The following is a 14,216-nucleotide window of genomic DNA, read 5'->3' on the forward strand; positions in this document are numbered from 1 at the left end:
ACACCTGTTAGAATGGCTAACATCAAAAAGACAAGAGATAACAAATGCTGGCAAGGATGTAGAGAAGAGAGAACCCTTGTGCACTCCTGGTGGGAATGTAAATTGGTGCAGCCACTATGGAAAACAGTATGTAGCTTCCTCAAAAAATTAAAAATAGAACTACCATATGATCCAGCAATCCCACTTCTGGATATATATCCAAAGGAAAGGAAATCACTACCTAGAAGAGCTATCTGCACTCCCATGTTCATTGCAGCATTATTCACAATAGACAAAATATGGAAACAACTTGTGTACATCAATGGATGAATGAATAAAGAAGACATGGTTTATATACACAATGAAATATCATTCTGCCATAACAAGAAGGAAATCCTGCCATTTGTGATAACATGGATGGACCTTGAGGGCATAACACTAAGTGAAATAAGTCAGACAGAGAAAGACAAATACTGCATGTTCTCACTCATAGCTGGAATCTAAAAAGCCAAACTCAAAGAAACAGAATAGAAAGGTGGTTGCCAGGGTCTGAGGTGTGGCGGAAAGGGGGAGATGTTGGTCAAAGGGTACAAACTTCTAGCTATAAGATGAATAAGTTCTGGGGATATAATGTATAGCATGGTGACTATAATTAACAATACTATTTTATATACTTGAAAATTCTTGAGAGTAAATCTTAAAAGGTATCACCACACCAAAAAAATAGTAATTATGTGAGAGATGGAGGTACTAACTAACCTTACTGTGGTAATCATTTCACACTATATACATGTATCAAATCATCACATTGTACACTTTAAACTTACGTATGTTGTATGTCAATAATATTTCAGTCAAGCTGGAATTTTCGTGTGTGTGTGTGGAGGAAGATTTGCCCTGAGCTAACATCCATGCCAATCTTCCTCTACTTTTTTATTATGTGGACTGCCAGCACAGCATGGCCACTAACAGAGCAGTGTAGGTCTGTGCCTGGGAACTGAACCCGGGCTGCTGAAGTGGAGCATGCTGAACTTAACCGCTAGGCCACTGGGGCTGGCCTAAAAAAATTTTTTTAAAAAGAAAGCATACGTTTATACAAAGACTGGTCCATGAATGTTCACAGCAGCTTTCTTTGTAACAGCCAACAACTAGAACCTGTCCCAATGTCTATCAACAGAGTATGGATAAACTGTGGTGTATGAATGAACAAATTATAGAATAAACAATCAAAAATCATGAACTATTGATACATGTGGCAACATGGATGAAACTGAAAATAATTATGCTAAATGAAAGAATTCGGGCAACAAAGAGTACATTTTATGTGATTGTATTTGTATAAAATTTTATAGCATGCAAATTAATCTCTAGTGAGAGAAATAGAGAAGTAGTTGCCTGATTGAGGAAGAGGAGGACAGGGAAAGATTAAAGGAATGGAAGGAAACTTTCAGGGTAATAATGTGTTCATAATCTTGATTACTGTGATGGTTTCCTTTGTGTGTATATATATTAATACATCAATAGTTATCACAGTGTACAATTTTAAATATGTTCAGTTTATTGAGTGTCAACAAAGCTGTTAAAGGGACAGAGAGATAGAGAGAGAGAGAAACCGTGGTACTGGAGCCAGGAAATCCCTTCCACCTGGAAATAGAGGTCCAAACCTAACTAGGAGTAGAGGTGGAACCAGCAATAGACATCCCACTTACTCCGTTGTGAGCAAATTCCTGGTGTTGGCTTTTATCAAAGCCACGATTACTTTACTTTCACTAACAGTGGTAAGGATTAGGGACTTCCTTTTGCAGAGAACTGCCTTGGGGAAAAATAACCCTGGGTCGTAATTTTTCTCAGATCCAAGCCCATCCTCAAGAACAATTGCATCTGTCTGGGTGCACAGATGCATTATTGAAGATGTGAGACTGATCAGCATGCATGTCACATGGGCAATCAAACAAGCACATCCGTGCAATACACATGTGTGATCCAGCCTCATCCAATAGGAGGGAGACAAGTCAGATCTTGGATGCTTTGGAGACTCATCTCAGTAAGCTCTTGTCCAGGCTGTTATGACACCTGCACTCTCTCCTGGTTTTTTTGGTCCTTTTGACTCCTCAAGGAAGCAGATTCCCTTAGGTAGGTTTCCTAGTTATTAACTGTAAATAGGCAGAATGCCCCAAGAGCCCAGGTCCCCTGTAATGGCAAGTCCCAGAGAGGTCCTAGCATTCATCGACTGTGTTTGGTGAAGGAAGCTTCTCTATCCCCAGTGTCTGGCAAACAGAACAATATTTGTTGACAGAATGAATGAAATAAGGACAGAAAATGTCCTCTTTCACTTAGACCTTGTCCTCTAATGATAATAACAGGCATTTCTGTGGTGATGCAAGCAGAATGTACAGAGCTCCTTTACATACATTATTTCATCTGATTGTTGCAGGAACCCTTTGGACAACCATCATTGTTTGTCCTGTATAACAGAAGAGGATTCTGAGATTTGGAGAGCATGAAGTGACTTGCAGAAATGAACAAAGCTAGTGAATGATAGAGCCATGACTCACATCTAGAGTGGTCAATTCCAAAAAAGTGTGCTTTTGAGATGAGCTAAGATAGTATTTAGAAAATGCTTAGCACGGGATCGTGCCTGGCTCTCAGCTTCCTCCCCTCCAAACTCCATGTGCTTCCTACCACACCCCACCATTAATGAAGGGAGAGGATATAACTCACTATTATTACCCTCTTCTAATATCTCTTAGTCTTGTTCTCCCTACCTACATTCCCAAATTTGAGTCCAAATACTCATCTTTTGTTTAACTGGTCCTATACCACCAACCCCTGTGGGACATATGATCTTTGCTTCCTCAGCACCTATCAACGCTTCAAAGGAAAACCCTAGTTAGGCTGCATATATAAACATCACCAGTTACCAGAATATCCACAGGCTGCATCTTATTGATTAGAGTTTCCTATTTGTCTGTGCACCTTTATATCAAATATCCTAACAAGAAAATATTTATTGACTCTATTCAAAACTATATCCCTCATTTCAAAAAGAACCTGATCAGTATCAGCAATCCAATTGACAATGACTTCTGGTTTGCAGGGTCTGAGAAGACTTCACACTAGAATTGTTGTTTGAGTTGGGTCTTTGGGGAGGCAGAGTTCAACAGGTAGACTTGGGCAAAGAGAACGCTTTAGAGGCAATCTGAGCAGAACAAGAAAGGGAGCTGGAAAGCAAGGATGAATTGTGGGCAGGAGGAGTAATCCAATTTGCTAGATTTACAGGTGGAGGAGAGGAGGTAGTAGCGGAGGTGAAGGTGGTGGTGGTGATGGTGGCAGTGGTGATGGTGCTGAAGGAATTAGGAGAAAGAGAAAATGTTGAAAAGCTAGCCTAGGGCCAAATAACAGGGAGGGTGTTTTTTTCTCCTTGAGGTGATGGAGGAGCCATCAAGATTTATTAAGTTTTTCCCATGGAAAACTAGAATTTAAAATATTTCTATAAGTGGTGATGACATATCACCAAGAATGATGATAACCACATTTAGTATGGCCATGACCAGACATCCTACCTCTCACCTGGGAATGCGACATCATATATCTTTCACTTGGAGGACTACAGGACAACAGCTGACCCAAAAAACAGCTTACAGAGTGTTAAGGAGCCTGACAAGTAATTATTACAAAATATTCAAACAAACAGGACTTTTTTTTTACTTTTTCCTATATAATTTCCCCACAGATTACATCTTTTCACTTTGGGTGGGAGAAGAGGCTCTTTGATGCTGGGAGTAGAATGCGGGGTCTTTTAGGCAGTGTGTGCTTGTTTTCCACTCAAGGGTGTGGCCCTGGTGCCGGCCCTTCTTTCCCAAAACTCTTCTCTCAACTTTTCTACACTTGATGAACTGCAAACATTCTCTGTACAGCCTTCCACAAGCTGGCAGCACATTTCCACAGCAGAAATGCTTTTTGGATTCATGAATCAATCTCAGTCTGCAGCAAAGTGATGACAGTCACTGTCTCTGGATGGTGAGACTACAGATGATTCTTTTTTTTCTTTTTGCTTATCTGTATTGTCTAGTTTTGCTGTAGTGAATACGTATTACCAGTGAACAGAGATATAATAAAAGAAGTTCGAAAGAAGATTCAATTTCATTATAATGTCAAGTAAATGAAGCTGAATACAAAATTGTATATGCAGTACGACCTCAACTTAGTAAAACAGATGAATAATCAGGAGAACAGACTGGAAGGAAATGTGCCAAAATGTTAATAGTTGTCTCTGGGATCAGGACTCTGTGTGCTAGGGGCTAGGGTGAGAAAGAGAGGCACTAAGAGTACAAAATTTAAAGAGGCACTCACTCTCAGGGTCATGCCAGTGCAGGACTGGCACCTGATAGTCAGTGCCTCCTTAAATTTGTGCCCTAGGCACTTTGCTTGCCTCATCCTAGTCTCAGCCCTGCCAGGGTGACTGAGATGTGAAGAGGTTTGAATGCTTTAAACAACCTGTTTTCAAATGACTATTTGATTGTGTACTTGTAGGGAGAAATGTAGTCATTATATTATCCATTGTCCTCAGTCTGCCAGCAACCAGCTAGCTTTATGACTTCTCTCTCCAGGCTTGTTCCTAAGTCAGCCTGCTTTTCAATTATTCTTTACCAATACTCTGAACTCATTTGGCCTTTGGCAAAATTCTTACCATGGATCAAGCCGACCAACTGCTTTCTCTGATCCCATATAAGGGCAGCTTCCGGCCTCAACTAAGGCTTTGTCTCAACACTGCCCAGCAATCCTGTGTGTCTCTTATCAGCTCCCTCTTCCATTCCACATGAAAGTTACTTCAAAACTTCTCCGCTCTCCTTAAACTCCTCCTCACATCACCTCCCTTCATTTGCAGTAAGTGACTTTGCCTCCTCTATCAATCTGGGTCCTAGCAGGAATCAGATGTCACATCCAAACTGGATAATTAAAATTAGTTTAATGAAGGGATCATTTACAAAGGTGGAGGCAGAGTTTCAGGCAGATCCTGGGGCTAGCAACAGCGGGGAGCATTAAATCTCTAGACTTTCAGAGGCTGGGTAAGCAAGCCATCATCAGAATTTACAGGGGGCAACTGTGTAGACTTGGCTGTCCTACATCATTACAGGAATGATGGCCTTTGGTAGAAATAGTTGACCTGAAGCACCCTACTAAGGAGGAAACTAGGGGAATAAATACCCAGGCCTCACTCATCTCACATTCTCCCCTCTCCTGCTGGTACCTCCCATTGGCCAAACTCAACCTGAAGTGCCATATAGGTCTGTCCCTGCTTACAGAGCAAAACAGAAAATGAGGGAGTGTGCATCTGGAGGGGTGGACCTCCTATTTCAAACAAAATAGAGACCATTGGGTAGGTTTCCCTCAATTCCTCCAGTTCTTTCCTGAATCCATCTGCAGCATTTCCTCTTTCTTTCCCATCCCAATGGAAGTAGTGACCCTAGTCCTCTCCGGAGTCAGTCTCATACTCTGGTCATCTCTTGTTCTGACTTTCCTGAGACGTCAAGCCATCAGTTATCCCATCTCTTAATTTTGTCTTCAAGCTTTCTCTCTTCACAGATTCCTTCCAAGTTAGCATTTCAAAATACTCTGCATATTAGAAGCAAACAAACAAAACACTTTGTCTCATGACTCCATGGCCTCCTCCACTATCCCTCTCCTCTTCTTCACAGACAAGGTCTTGATGGAGTCATCCACCCTTAAAAGCATTTTCTTACCTCCTCATCTCCCATTCACTTATTAACCAACTGTAGTCTGGCTCTTGACAAAGCTAAAGCACACACATTTTTGTCCTTACTCTACGTAATCTCTGAAGCCTTTGACATTGGATATTCCCTGCTTTGGGAAACTCTCTTCAACCTTGGTTTCCTACAAAAAGCAGGAAGGTATAACAGTTAACAGCATGTCCTTTTGAGTGAGAGAGACGTAGAGTTGACCCATCTCTGTGTCTTTCTGAGTCTCAGTTTCCTCAAGCTTGAAATGGAGGTAGTAATATCGCCTAGCCTAGTTCCTGACATACTGCAAGCACTTTGTAAATGAGAATGATATCTGTGACTTTGTTATCTCAGTTTTCCTGGAACACTCTGGCCACCCCTCATAACTTTTTCATCTTTCTCTTCTGATGTATGTTACCAGGATCATGATTTTTTTTATCCTGTCTTTCTTTTATCCACACTGCATGGGTGAACTCATCAAAAACCACTGCCTTAACTACATCTGTATGGTATTGACTGCCCATCTCTATTACCCATCACAACCTCTCTCCTATGCTCGAGACTGATAATTGGATACACCCACATGAATGTCCCTGTGGTATTGCAGACTCCACATGTCTGAAACCACACTTATAGTCTTCCTTTCACCTTTTCATCAGTGCTCCTCTTCCAGTGCTCCTTAGCTCAGGGAATTACACCAAATGCTCTCAGCTGCACAAGCCAGAAACCTAGGCTCCATTCTTGCTGCTCCCCTCTCCCTAACTGTCCCCTCTGAATTCAATCAATCCACCCCCTGCTGTCTATTCTACTTCTTTATGTATTTGAATCCCTCCACTTCTCATCACTACTTTAGATCACACTCTCATTACTTCTTATGTGATCACCATAATTGTTCCCTAACTGCCACTAGTCTGCTGCATCCCCCTCCTCTCATCCTTGCCTGCCAGAGTGCTCATTTGAAAATGTGACTCTGATCATGCAACTGCTCCCCATGCTCTTCAAGATAAAGTTTAGACTCCTTAACCCAACATATAAAGTTCATCATGGTCTGGCTCCTGCATATTTGTTCATATTTTCCAGGTCAATCTACTACCTCTCTCCTAACAACTACTGTACACTCAAGCCATACTAACTACTTTCAGGTCCACCAATTCTCCATGCTGACTTAACAGCTAGTACTCACTTTTTTTCTCGTTGGAAGATCTTTCCTCCACCAGCCCCACCTCCCGCCTCTCATGACTAGCTTGTACATACTCTTCAAGACTCAGCTTAAACTTCACTGCTTCGTGAATGCACTTCTTGACCTACCATTGCACCTGCCATGCTTTAAGGTAATCTTTGGTTTACTTTGATACTCTAATTCAGGAGTCAGCAAACGATGGCCTGAATTCTACTTTTGTAAATAAAGTTCTATTGGAACATAGCCATGCCCATTCATTTGTGTACTCTCTCTAGCTGCTTTTGCACTTTAACCTCAGAGTTCGGTAGTTGCAACAGAGAGCACATGGCCCACAAAGTCAAAAGTATTTATTCTCTGGTCCTTTCCAAAGGATATTTCCAAGGACTGCTGTAGATCAGTGGGTCTCAACTCTGGCTACATAGTCAAACCACTTGAAAATATCCTGATGCCCAGGTCACACCCTCCCAGAGCTTCTGACTTAATTGTTATGGATGTAGCACTGAGAGTTTTAAAAGCCCCTTAGGTGAATCTAATGTGCAAGTTTGAGAACCACTGCTATAGATTGTAAATTCCTTGAGTGAAGGAACTGGTTCTTTGCCTTTCATCTCTCTGTCCCTAGTTCAGCACAATGAAGGGCTCGTGCTGGATAGTCAATAAGTGATTGTTGCATGAATAATAGTAAACGTGGTCATAGGTAACATTTACTGAGTACTTACCACGCTCCAGGACTTATGTACACACATTATCTCATTTAATCCTCACTGTAAACCTGCAAAGTATTCACTATTATGGTCCCCATTTTACAGATCAGAAAATTGAGGTTCAAAGAGGTTGACTGACACATCCAAGGTCACATAGCTTGTAAGGCATAGAACCATGACTCAAAGTCAAGCTGGTATGATTTCAGAACCTCTGTTCTTACAGCAATCTACTGTCACTTTGAAGAGTCTCAAGCAGCTTGTTAGAGAAGCAAATGAGTTGGTTTGTTGAGAATGATGGAGTTGAGATTATGGATAAAAGGAGCATCTTTTTTTTAAAAGCAAGAACTTGGGAAGATCGTAATAATAACATTAAAGCCATTTATAATAGCACCTCCCATTTCTTGAGCACTGACAAGTGCTAGATGCTGGATAATCACTCTAAATGCACGATTTCACTTAATCCTTACAACCTGGAAAAAAAGTCCTTTTGCAGGGCTGCCAGGTTTAGGTAGGAAAGCTTAGTGAAGGATTTCAAGCACAGTGGCAAAGTGAGAAGAACCCTGCAGGCTTTAGGGCACCAGGAGGCAGGAGATGATAAAGACAAACATTATCTACCTTGAAATGTTCACTGGGGTCAGCTTTGCCTATGTAATGAAAACAGCTACCACTACTACCAATTATTTGGTGCTATATTATACCACTTATATATTAAGACACCTAATATATATTATCTCAATTAATCTTACTACATGTGTGAAGTAAGTATTATAATATCCATTTTACAGATTAAAAAAACAGACTTAGAGAGGGTAAGAAAGCTTCCCCAGAATCACACAGCTAGTGAGCGGCACAACCTGGATTCAAAGTCAGGTTTCTTTGACTCCAAAGCCTGTGACCCTAGCTACAACATTAGGAAGGAATAAATCAGTTACCTGTAACAGGATGATACAATGCCAACTATTTTTGTCTCAGTTGCAGCTGAGACCCTAAGACTAAGGAGGTTTTAAAAACTGGCTTTTGATTATTAATCCTTCTCCAACATTGAGAGTATAAAGGAGGAATCCATGGTGGAGCCAGCTTTAAACACCTGCTATTCCCAGAGAACACTGATGCTGGATTATCATGGCAGCACTAGTTAAGTAAGGTCTTTCTTTCTTTTCTTTTCTATTTTTTTGAGGAAGATTAGCTCTGAGCTAACATCTGCTGCCAATTCTCCTCTTTTTGCTGAGGGAGAGTGGCCCTGAGCTAACATCTGTGCCCATCTTCCTCTACTTTATATGTGATAGGCCTGCCACAATGTGGCTTGATGAGTGGTGCATAGGTCCGCACCCAGGATCTGAACTGGCCAACCCTGGGCCGCCAAAGCAGAACACACAAACTTAACCACTATGCCACTGGGCTGACCCAAGTAAGGTCTTTCTTGACTCCTTACCTCTCTTCTGTGCCCCTGCTTTGACCCCTGAGTAAGTCAGGAACCACAGTTAGCCAGGTGGGAGAGAGGAGTAAGGTGTGCAACTTGAGAATAACATGACCACCATCCCTCCTTTCCCACTATAGGCCCTAGTTTGAGGCAACAGAGAAGCTTTAGCTTTAAATGAAAATAGGGATTTTGACTGTTAATTTTTTTAATTTAAAAAAGTTTTAATTTATCTTATTTTTCCAGCTTTATTGAGATATAATTGACATATAACATTGTGTAAGTTTAACGTGTACAATGTGATGATTTGATACACCTATATATTATGAAATGATTAACACAATAAGGTTAGTTGACATATCCATCACCTCACATAGTTACCATTTTTTTTGTAGTGAGTACTTCTAAAATTTACTCTCTTAGCAAGTTTCAAGTATACAATACAAAATTGCTAACTATAGTCACCATGCTGTACATTAGATCACAAGAACTTCCTCATCTTGTAACTGGAAGTTTGCACCCTTTGCCCATCACCTCCACCCACTCCACCCCTACGGCTGGCAACCACCATTCTACTCTCTGTTGCCATGGGTTCTTTTTTTTCAGATTCCACATATAAGTGAGATCATACAGTACTTGTCTTTCTCTGTCTGACTTATTGCACTTAGCATAATGTTGTTGCTAATGGCAGGATTTTCTTCTTCCTTATGGCTGAATAATATCCCATTGTGTGTGTGTGTGTGTGTGTGTGTGTGTATACCACAGTTACTTTATCCATTTATCCATCGATGGACACTTAGGTTGTCAGGGTTTTGACTCTTAAGTAGGACTAGACTCTTTATTGAAAATGGGATATGTTTTGCGACCAGAAATGATAAGAGAACTTTTCATTATCCAAGAGTGACTGGAAAAGTCATAAAACTAGCCCTGGTTTTCATCCAGGGGAGGAATAAAGCATAGGTCCCACAGAATAAATTTGAATGGCCAATGGGGGGGTCGCACTTATTCAGTGGGACAGATATAGATGCTACATGCACCTAGGTGGTAGACTGGGGAGAGCATTGCTTCAAGAGGCTGAGGATAGGGATCATTGTCCAGGATCTAATACTTAGTGATTGTGTGACTTTGAACAGACCACTTAACCATTCAGAGCCTTGATTTCCTTATCTAAAACTTGGTGGCTTTACCTGTCTCACAAAGGTGTTAGGAGGACACGATGAGTTAGCAAATACAAAAAGGCTTTATTGTACACATGTAATAGATTATTAACATGCAAAAATGTACAAAATTTACAGAAAAACAAAGTCTCAGAATCAAAGGAAAAGCTACTAAGACTTATTTCAGGAGATATATATATATATATATATATATATAGCAAATAGCAATCACCAAGGAATGAGGTACAAATCAACAAATCAATAATATAGTTGTGAGACAGTTCATAAGAAAACCCTAGTTGGTTTTTTTGTTTAGTTTTTCAAAATCCAATTGCTTTTTATAGTTATGTATAACCAGACATGCTGTTTCTATGGCTCTTTCTCCATTATAAAACACAAAAAGAGGTATATACATATGAGTATATTTGAACAGTAGTGGTGTCTGTGTGTGAGAAAGAGAGACAGAGAGTGAGCTAGTTTTCAGAGTTAGTTCTTTTTACCAATAATTGAGCTATCGCCAACACTTCTGAAGCCTGTACCATTTATTTTATGTGTCCTGGTGCTACAGTATTACCTGGAAACCATTTTCCAGGCTGTCAACAAAAAATTTTAACCTTTGGCCTTCAAAAATACTGAATGGTCCATTTTTTTTTCCAGAGCCTCTTTTACTTCTGGGCTGCATTTTCCTCTATTCCTGTATAAAACTCCCATCCAGAGGCAAATTTTGTTTCAGACTTGAATTGTGGAAATGTTAAGACTGATTTCTCATTACCCAAAACCAAGATGGTTGCAGCTAAATTATGAAACTCACACCAAAGAGCCATTTACTCTCAATCTTGGCTAGTCTTAAATGAGGAACTGAGCTAATGGTCACCTGTCAATTGCTACGGCTCTGCTTCAAAACCAAATACCGAAGGGCAGAGGTTTTAGGGAGTGAACTTCTAATGTTTTCTGCCACTTTGTGACTTAGGCATGGAAGTGGGTACAACACAGGTAGATCTAAGTTCACACTTGCAAGTAACATCTCCCTTCTCTGAACTCTCATGCCCTTTACCTGTGCCTCTTGCAGCCCTTTACTGCATTCTGCCCTAAGGTATAGTTAGTTTTGCACAACTTTTATCTGCTCTCCTAGACCATGCAGGTCCTGTGTCTGATCCACCTCAGTAGCCTAAAGTGTTTAGCACAATACTTGGCACTAGAGTGGGCTTCAATAAATAATAATTGAATGTATGAATGATATCTTGACCTTGGCCAGTTCTTGGAACCTGCTGGGCTAGAGGAGTTTGTTTACCAGAATAGCTATGTTTTCCTATCAAGGGCTTTATAGGCCGCTGAAGCACCTGGAAGGTCACTAGAATCACCGTATCTTGTGACTACCTCTTCAGGATAAGTTACAGCTGGTAATTCACACAGTCAGTTCCATTCTATTTAGTTCATCTTCATTTTTCTTTGGCGAGTGAATGGAACATAGCAGTATATGTCAACCCTGACTGAATGGTAGTGGCTGCCTGGAGCACCGTGGTTAGTGGGTTCTGAGAGCAAATCTGAGCTCAATGGGAAAAGACTGCTGTGGCTGATTGGCAATGGTTTCATGGATACAGTGGGGAGAGTGTAGGCCCAGATGACCCACATCACCCATCTCCTTTTCAGAGTTTGCTCTCATGGCCTGTTTTTTTTCCCCACAGAGAAGATATCAGTTTACAAGATATAGATCAGAATACTCTTCAGAATCCAAAGATTGTGAGTTCCTGCTTAACCTCTTATTTCTCATGAGCTATTGATATCCACAATACTTTTTGTCTAACCCTGACATCAATGAGGTTCCAATGTAATAATAGGTGTGAACAGGGTTGGAAAAGGTAAACAATACTACACAGGTGGAAGGGCTGTTATTTCCTCACTTCATTCTAGTGCAGTGGTTCTCCAGGTGTCTCCCGGAACAGCAGTATTGGCACCACCTGGGAGCTTGCCAGAAATGCAGATTCTCAGGCTGCATCCCAGACCTACTGAATCAGAAACCAGTATTGCAAGCCCTCGAAATAACTCAGGTAGCTAAATATCTGATCAACCCTGGATTTTGCCTTTTCCCCAAAGGAAGGAGGTACTTTATTGCTAGGATTAGGCCCCAAAATAGGAACTCCATCAGGATCAAACATCTTTCAGTCCTCTAAGGAAGTATGTATTCCTAAAACAAAAGCAAAAACAACTCTTCTAATTCTTTTCCTAATCCACCCAACCAAAATATCACTAACCCATTGGGAAGAGCATCACATTTTCTTACGACTAACATGATATTTAACGTGGAGCCTTTGTCCAAATGCAGTCCTAACATAGACCCACCTTTGGTTTCACAGAATGATAGTTATATCCCAGTCACTACTAAATAAAAAGGGTCTTTGAATGTCGCTCTCACACAGGGGTGCTTATTTCTCATCAGCAAAGCTGTGTTATGTGGATTATTTCCCATGCCATGGGGGTAGCTTCATGATGTCCATGACACCAAGTTAGGCATTAAAATAGTCTTCTTCGAGGACAATTCTACTTGTGATATAAACAGCCAGCATTTATTACTACTAAACACGTGCTAAGGACTTTACATTATTTCTCTCATTTAATCTTAATGACCATCCTTGGGAGAGGTACTCTTATCATCGCCATTTTCCAGATGAGAAAACTGAGGCTCAAAGAGGTTAAAGAACTTGCTACTCAAAATCAGACAGTGGAGGTTGAATTTGGAAAAGAATCTATATTTTTGAATGCCTAAGCTCTATTTCTTAACCACTCTGCTATAGGAAATCTTTGATTCAGATTCTCTAGGGTAGTCCATTTTCCTTCCCTACTTCAGGCAGGACAACCTGTTCTCACTTCCCCATACATTAAACACACACGCAGACACACACACAAAAGATGGAGGAAGGAAGTTGCCTGACTTCTTGTGGACCCCATTAGCATTTGGAAATAGACTTAAGTAGAGCATGAGGAATTTTAATAATTCTTATTATCTTCCTTCCATCTAATCTAACTCTGAATCAAGTATACTGAGAAAGGTTGTGGAATTTCTTTTTCCCTGAAGATTCTTAAACGTTAAAGAGCTAATCTTCTTGCTGAGATACCTAAGTTCAGCCTTCCCTCAGGTTTCACCATAGTCTGAGAATTTGGATGAATAAGGAAATTATCCATCACCAAACATTGCTTATCTCTTGAAAAATGTCATGATACAATTAATATTTCCTTTTGAAAGAATAAACCAAATGGAATCTTAGTAACAAGAAAAAATTATCTGCCTTCAAGGAGAGTGCAATTTAGATGAAGAAAAGAGATTAAGCCATCATTTCTTCCATTAACAAACGTTGATGGAGTTCCCATTACACATCAAGCTCTATGCAAAAAAATATGGAAGATAAGAACGAGAAATTCTCAATAAGGATGTTTTCATAGACCCATTCGGACATGGGTGCATTTTGTTGCTATTTTTTCAAAATGTCAGCATCAAAAAAGCTGCATCAGAATGTCCTGTGCCCCTTTAACTATGGTTTCTGCTATCAAGAAGCTTAGAGTCGTGAAAGAAGAATAGCACACATGTGTAATGCTTTACATGCATTATCACTAACCTTCACCACCACACTGCAGCATGGATATCATTCCCTTTTTATAGAAGAGGAAACTGAGGCCGAGACACTTATGTAATTTGCCAAGGTCACACATCAGGTGAGTGACTGAGCCACTATTTGAATCCAGGTCAGTCTATTTTGTTGGTCCAAACCAAATGGAATGGTGGGGGCAGCAGCTAGATTGCAGTAGATGGAGGAGTCATTTGTAAGCAAGGAAGGAGACAGAGACAGGGAACACAGATGACTCTTTCTCCAGCCCGGCTATAAATTTTGGGAGAGAAATGTGTCAGAAATATGAGAGTTGGGGAAAGTTGGTTGGTCTGGCTTGGTTTGTGAGTGGTAGTGATGAAAACAAAATGCAGTGCCTGCCCTCTAGGCATTTATAGAGAGAAGCACTCTTCAAATTTTTCATACAGAAAACCACTCCCAG

Source organism: Equus quagga, chromosome 10 (assembly GCF_021613505.1).
Source record: "Equus quagga isolate Etosha38 chromosome 10, UCLA_HA_Equagga_1.0, whole genome shotgun sequence".
NCBI lineage: Eukaryota > Metazoa > Chordata > Mammalia > Perissodactyla > Equidae > Equus > Equus quagga.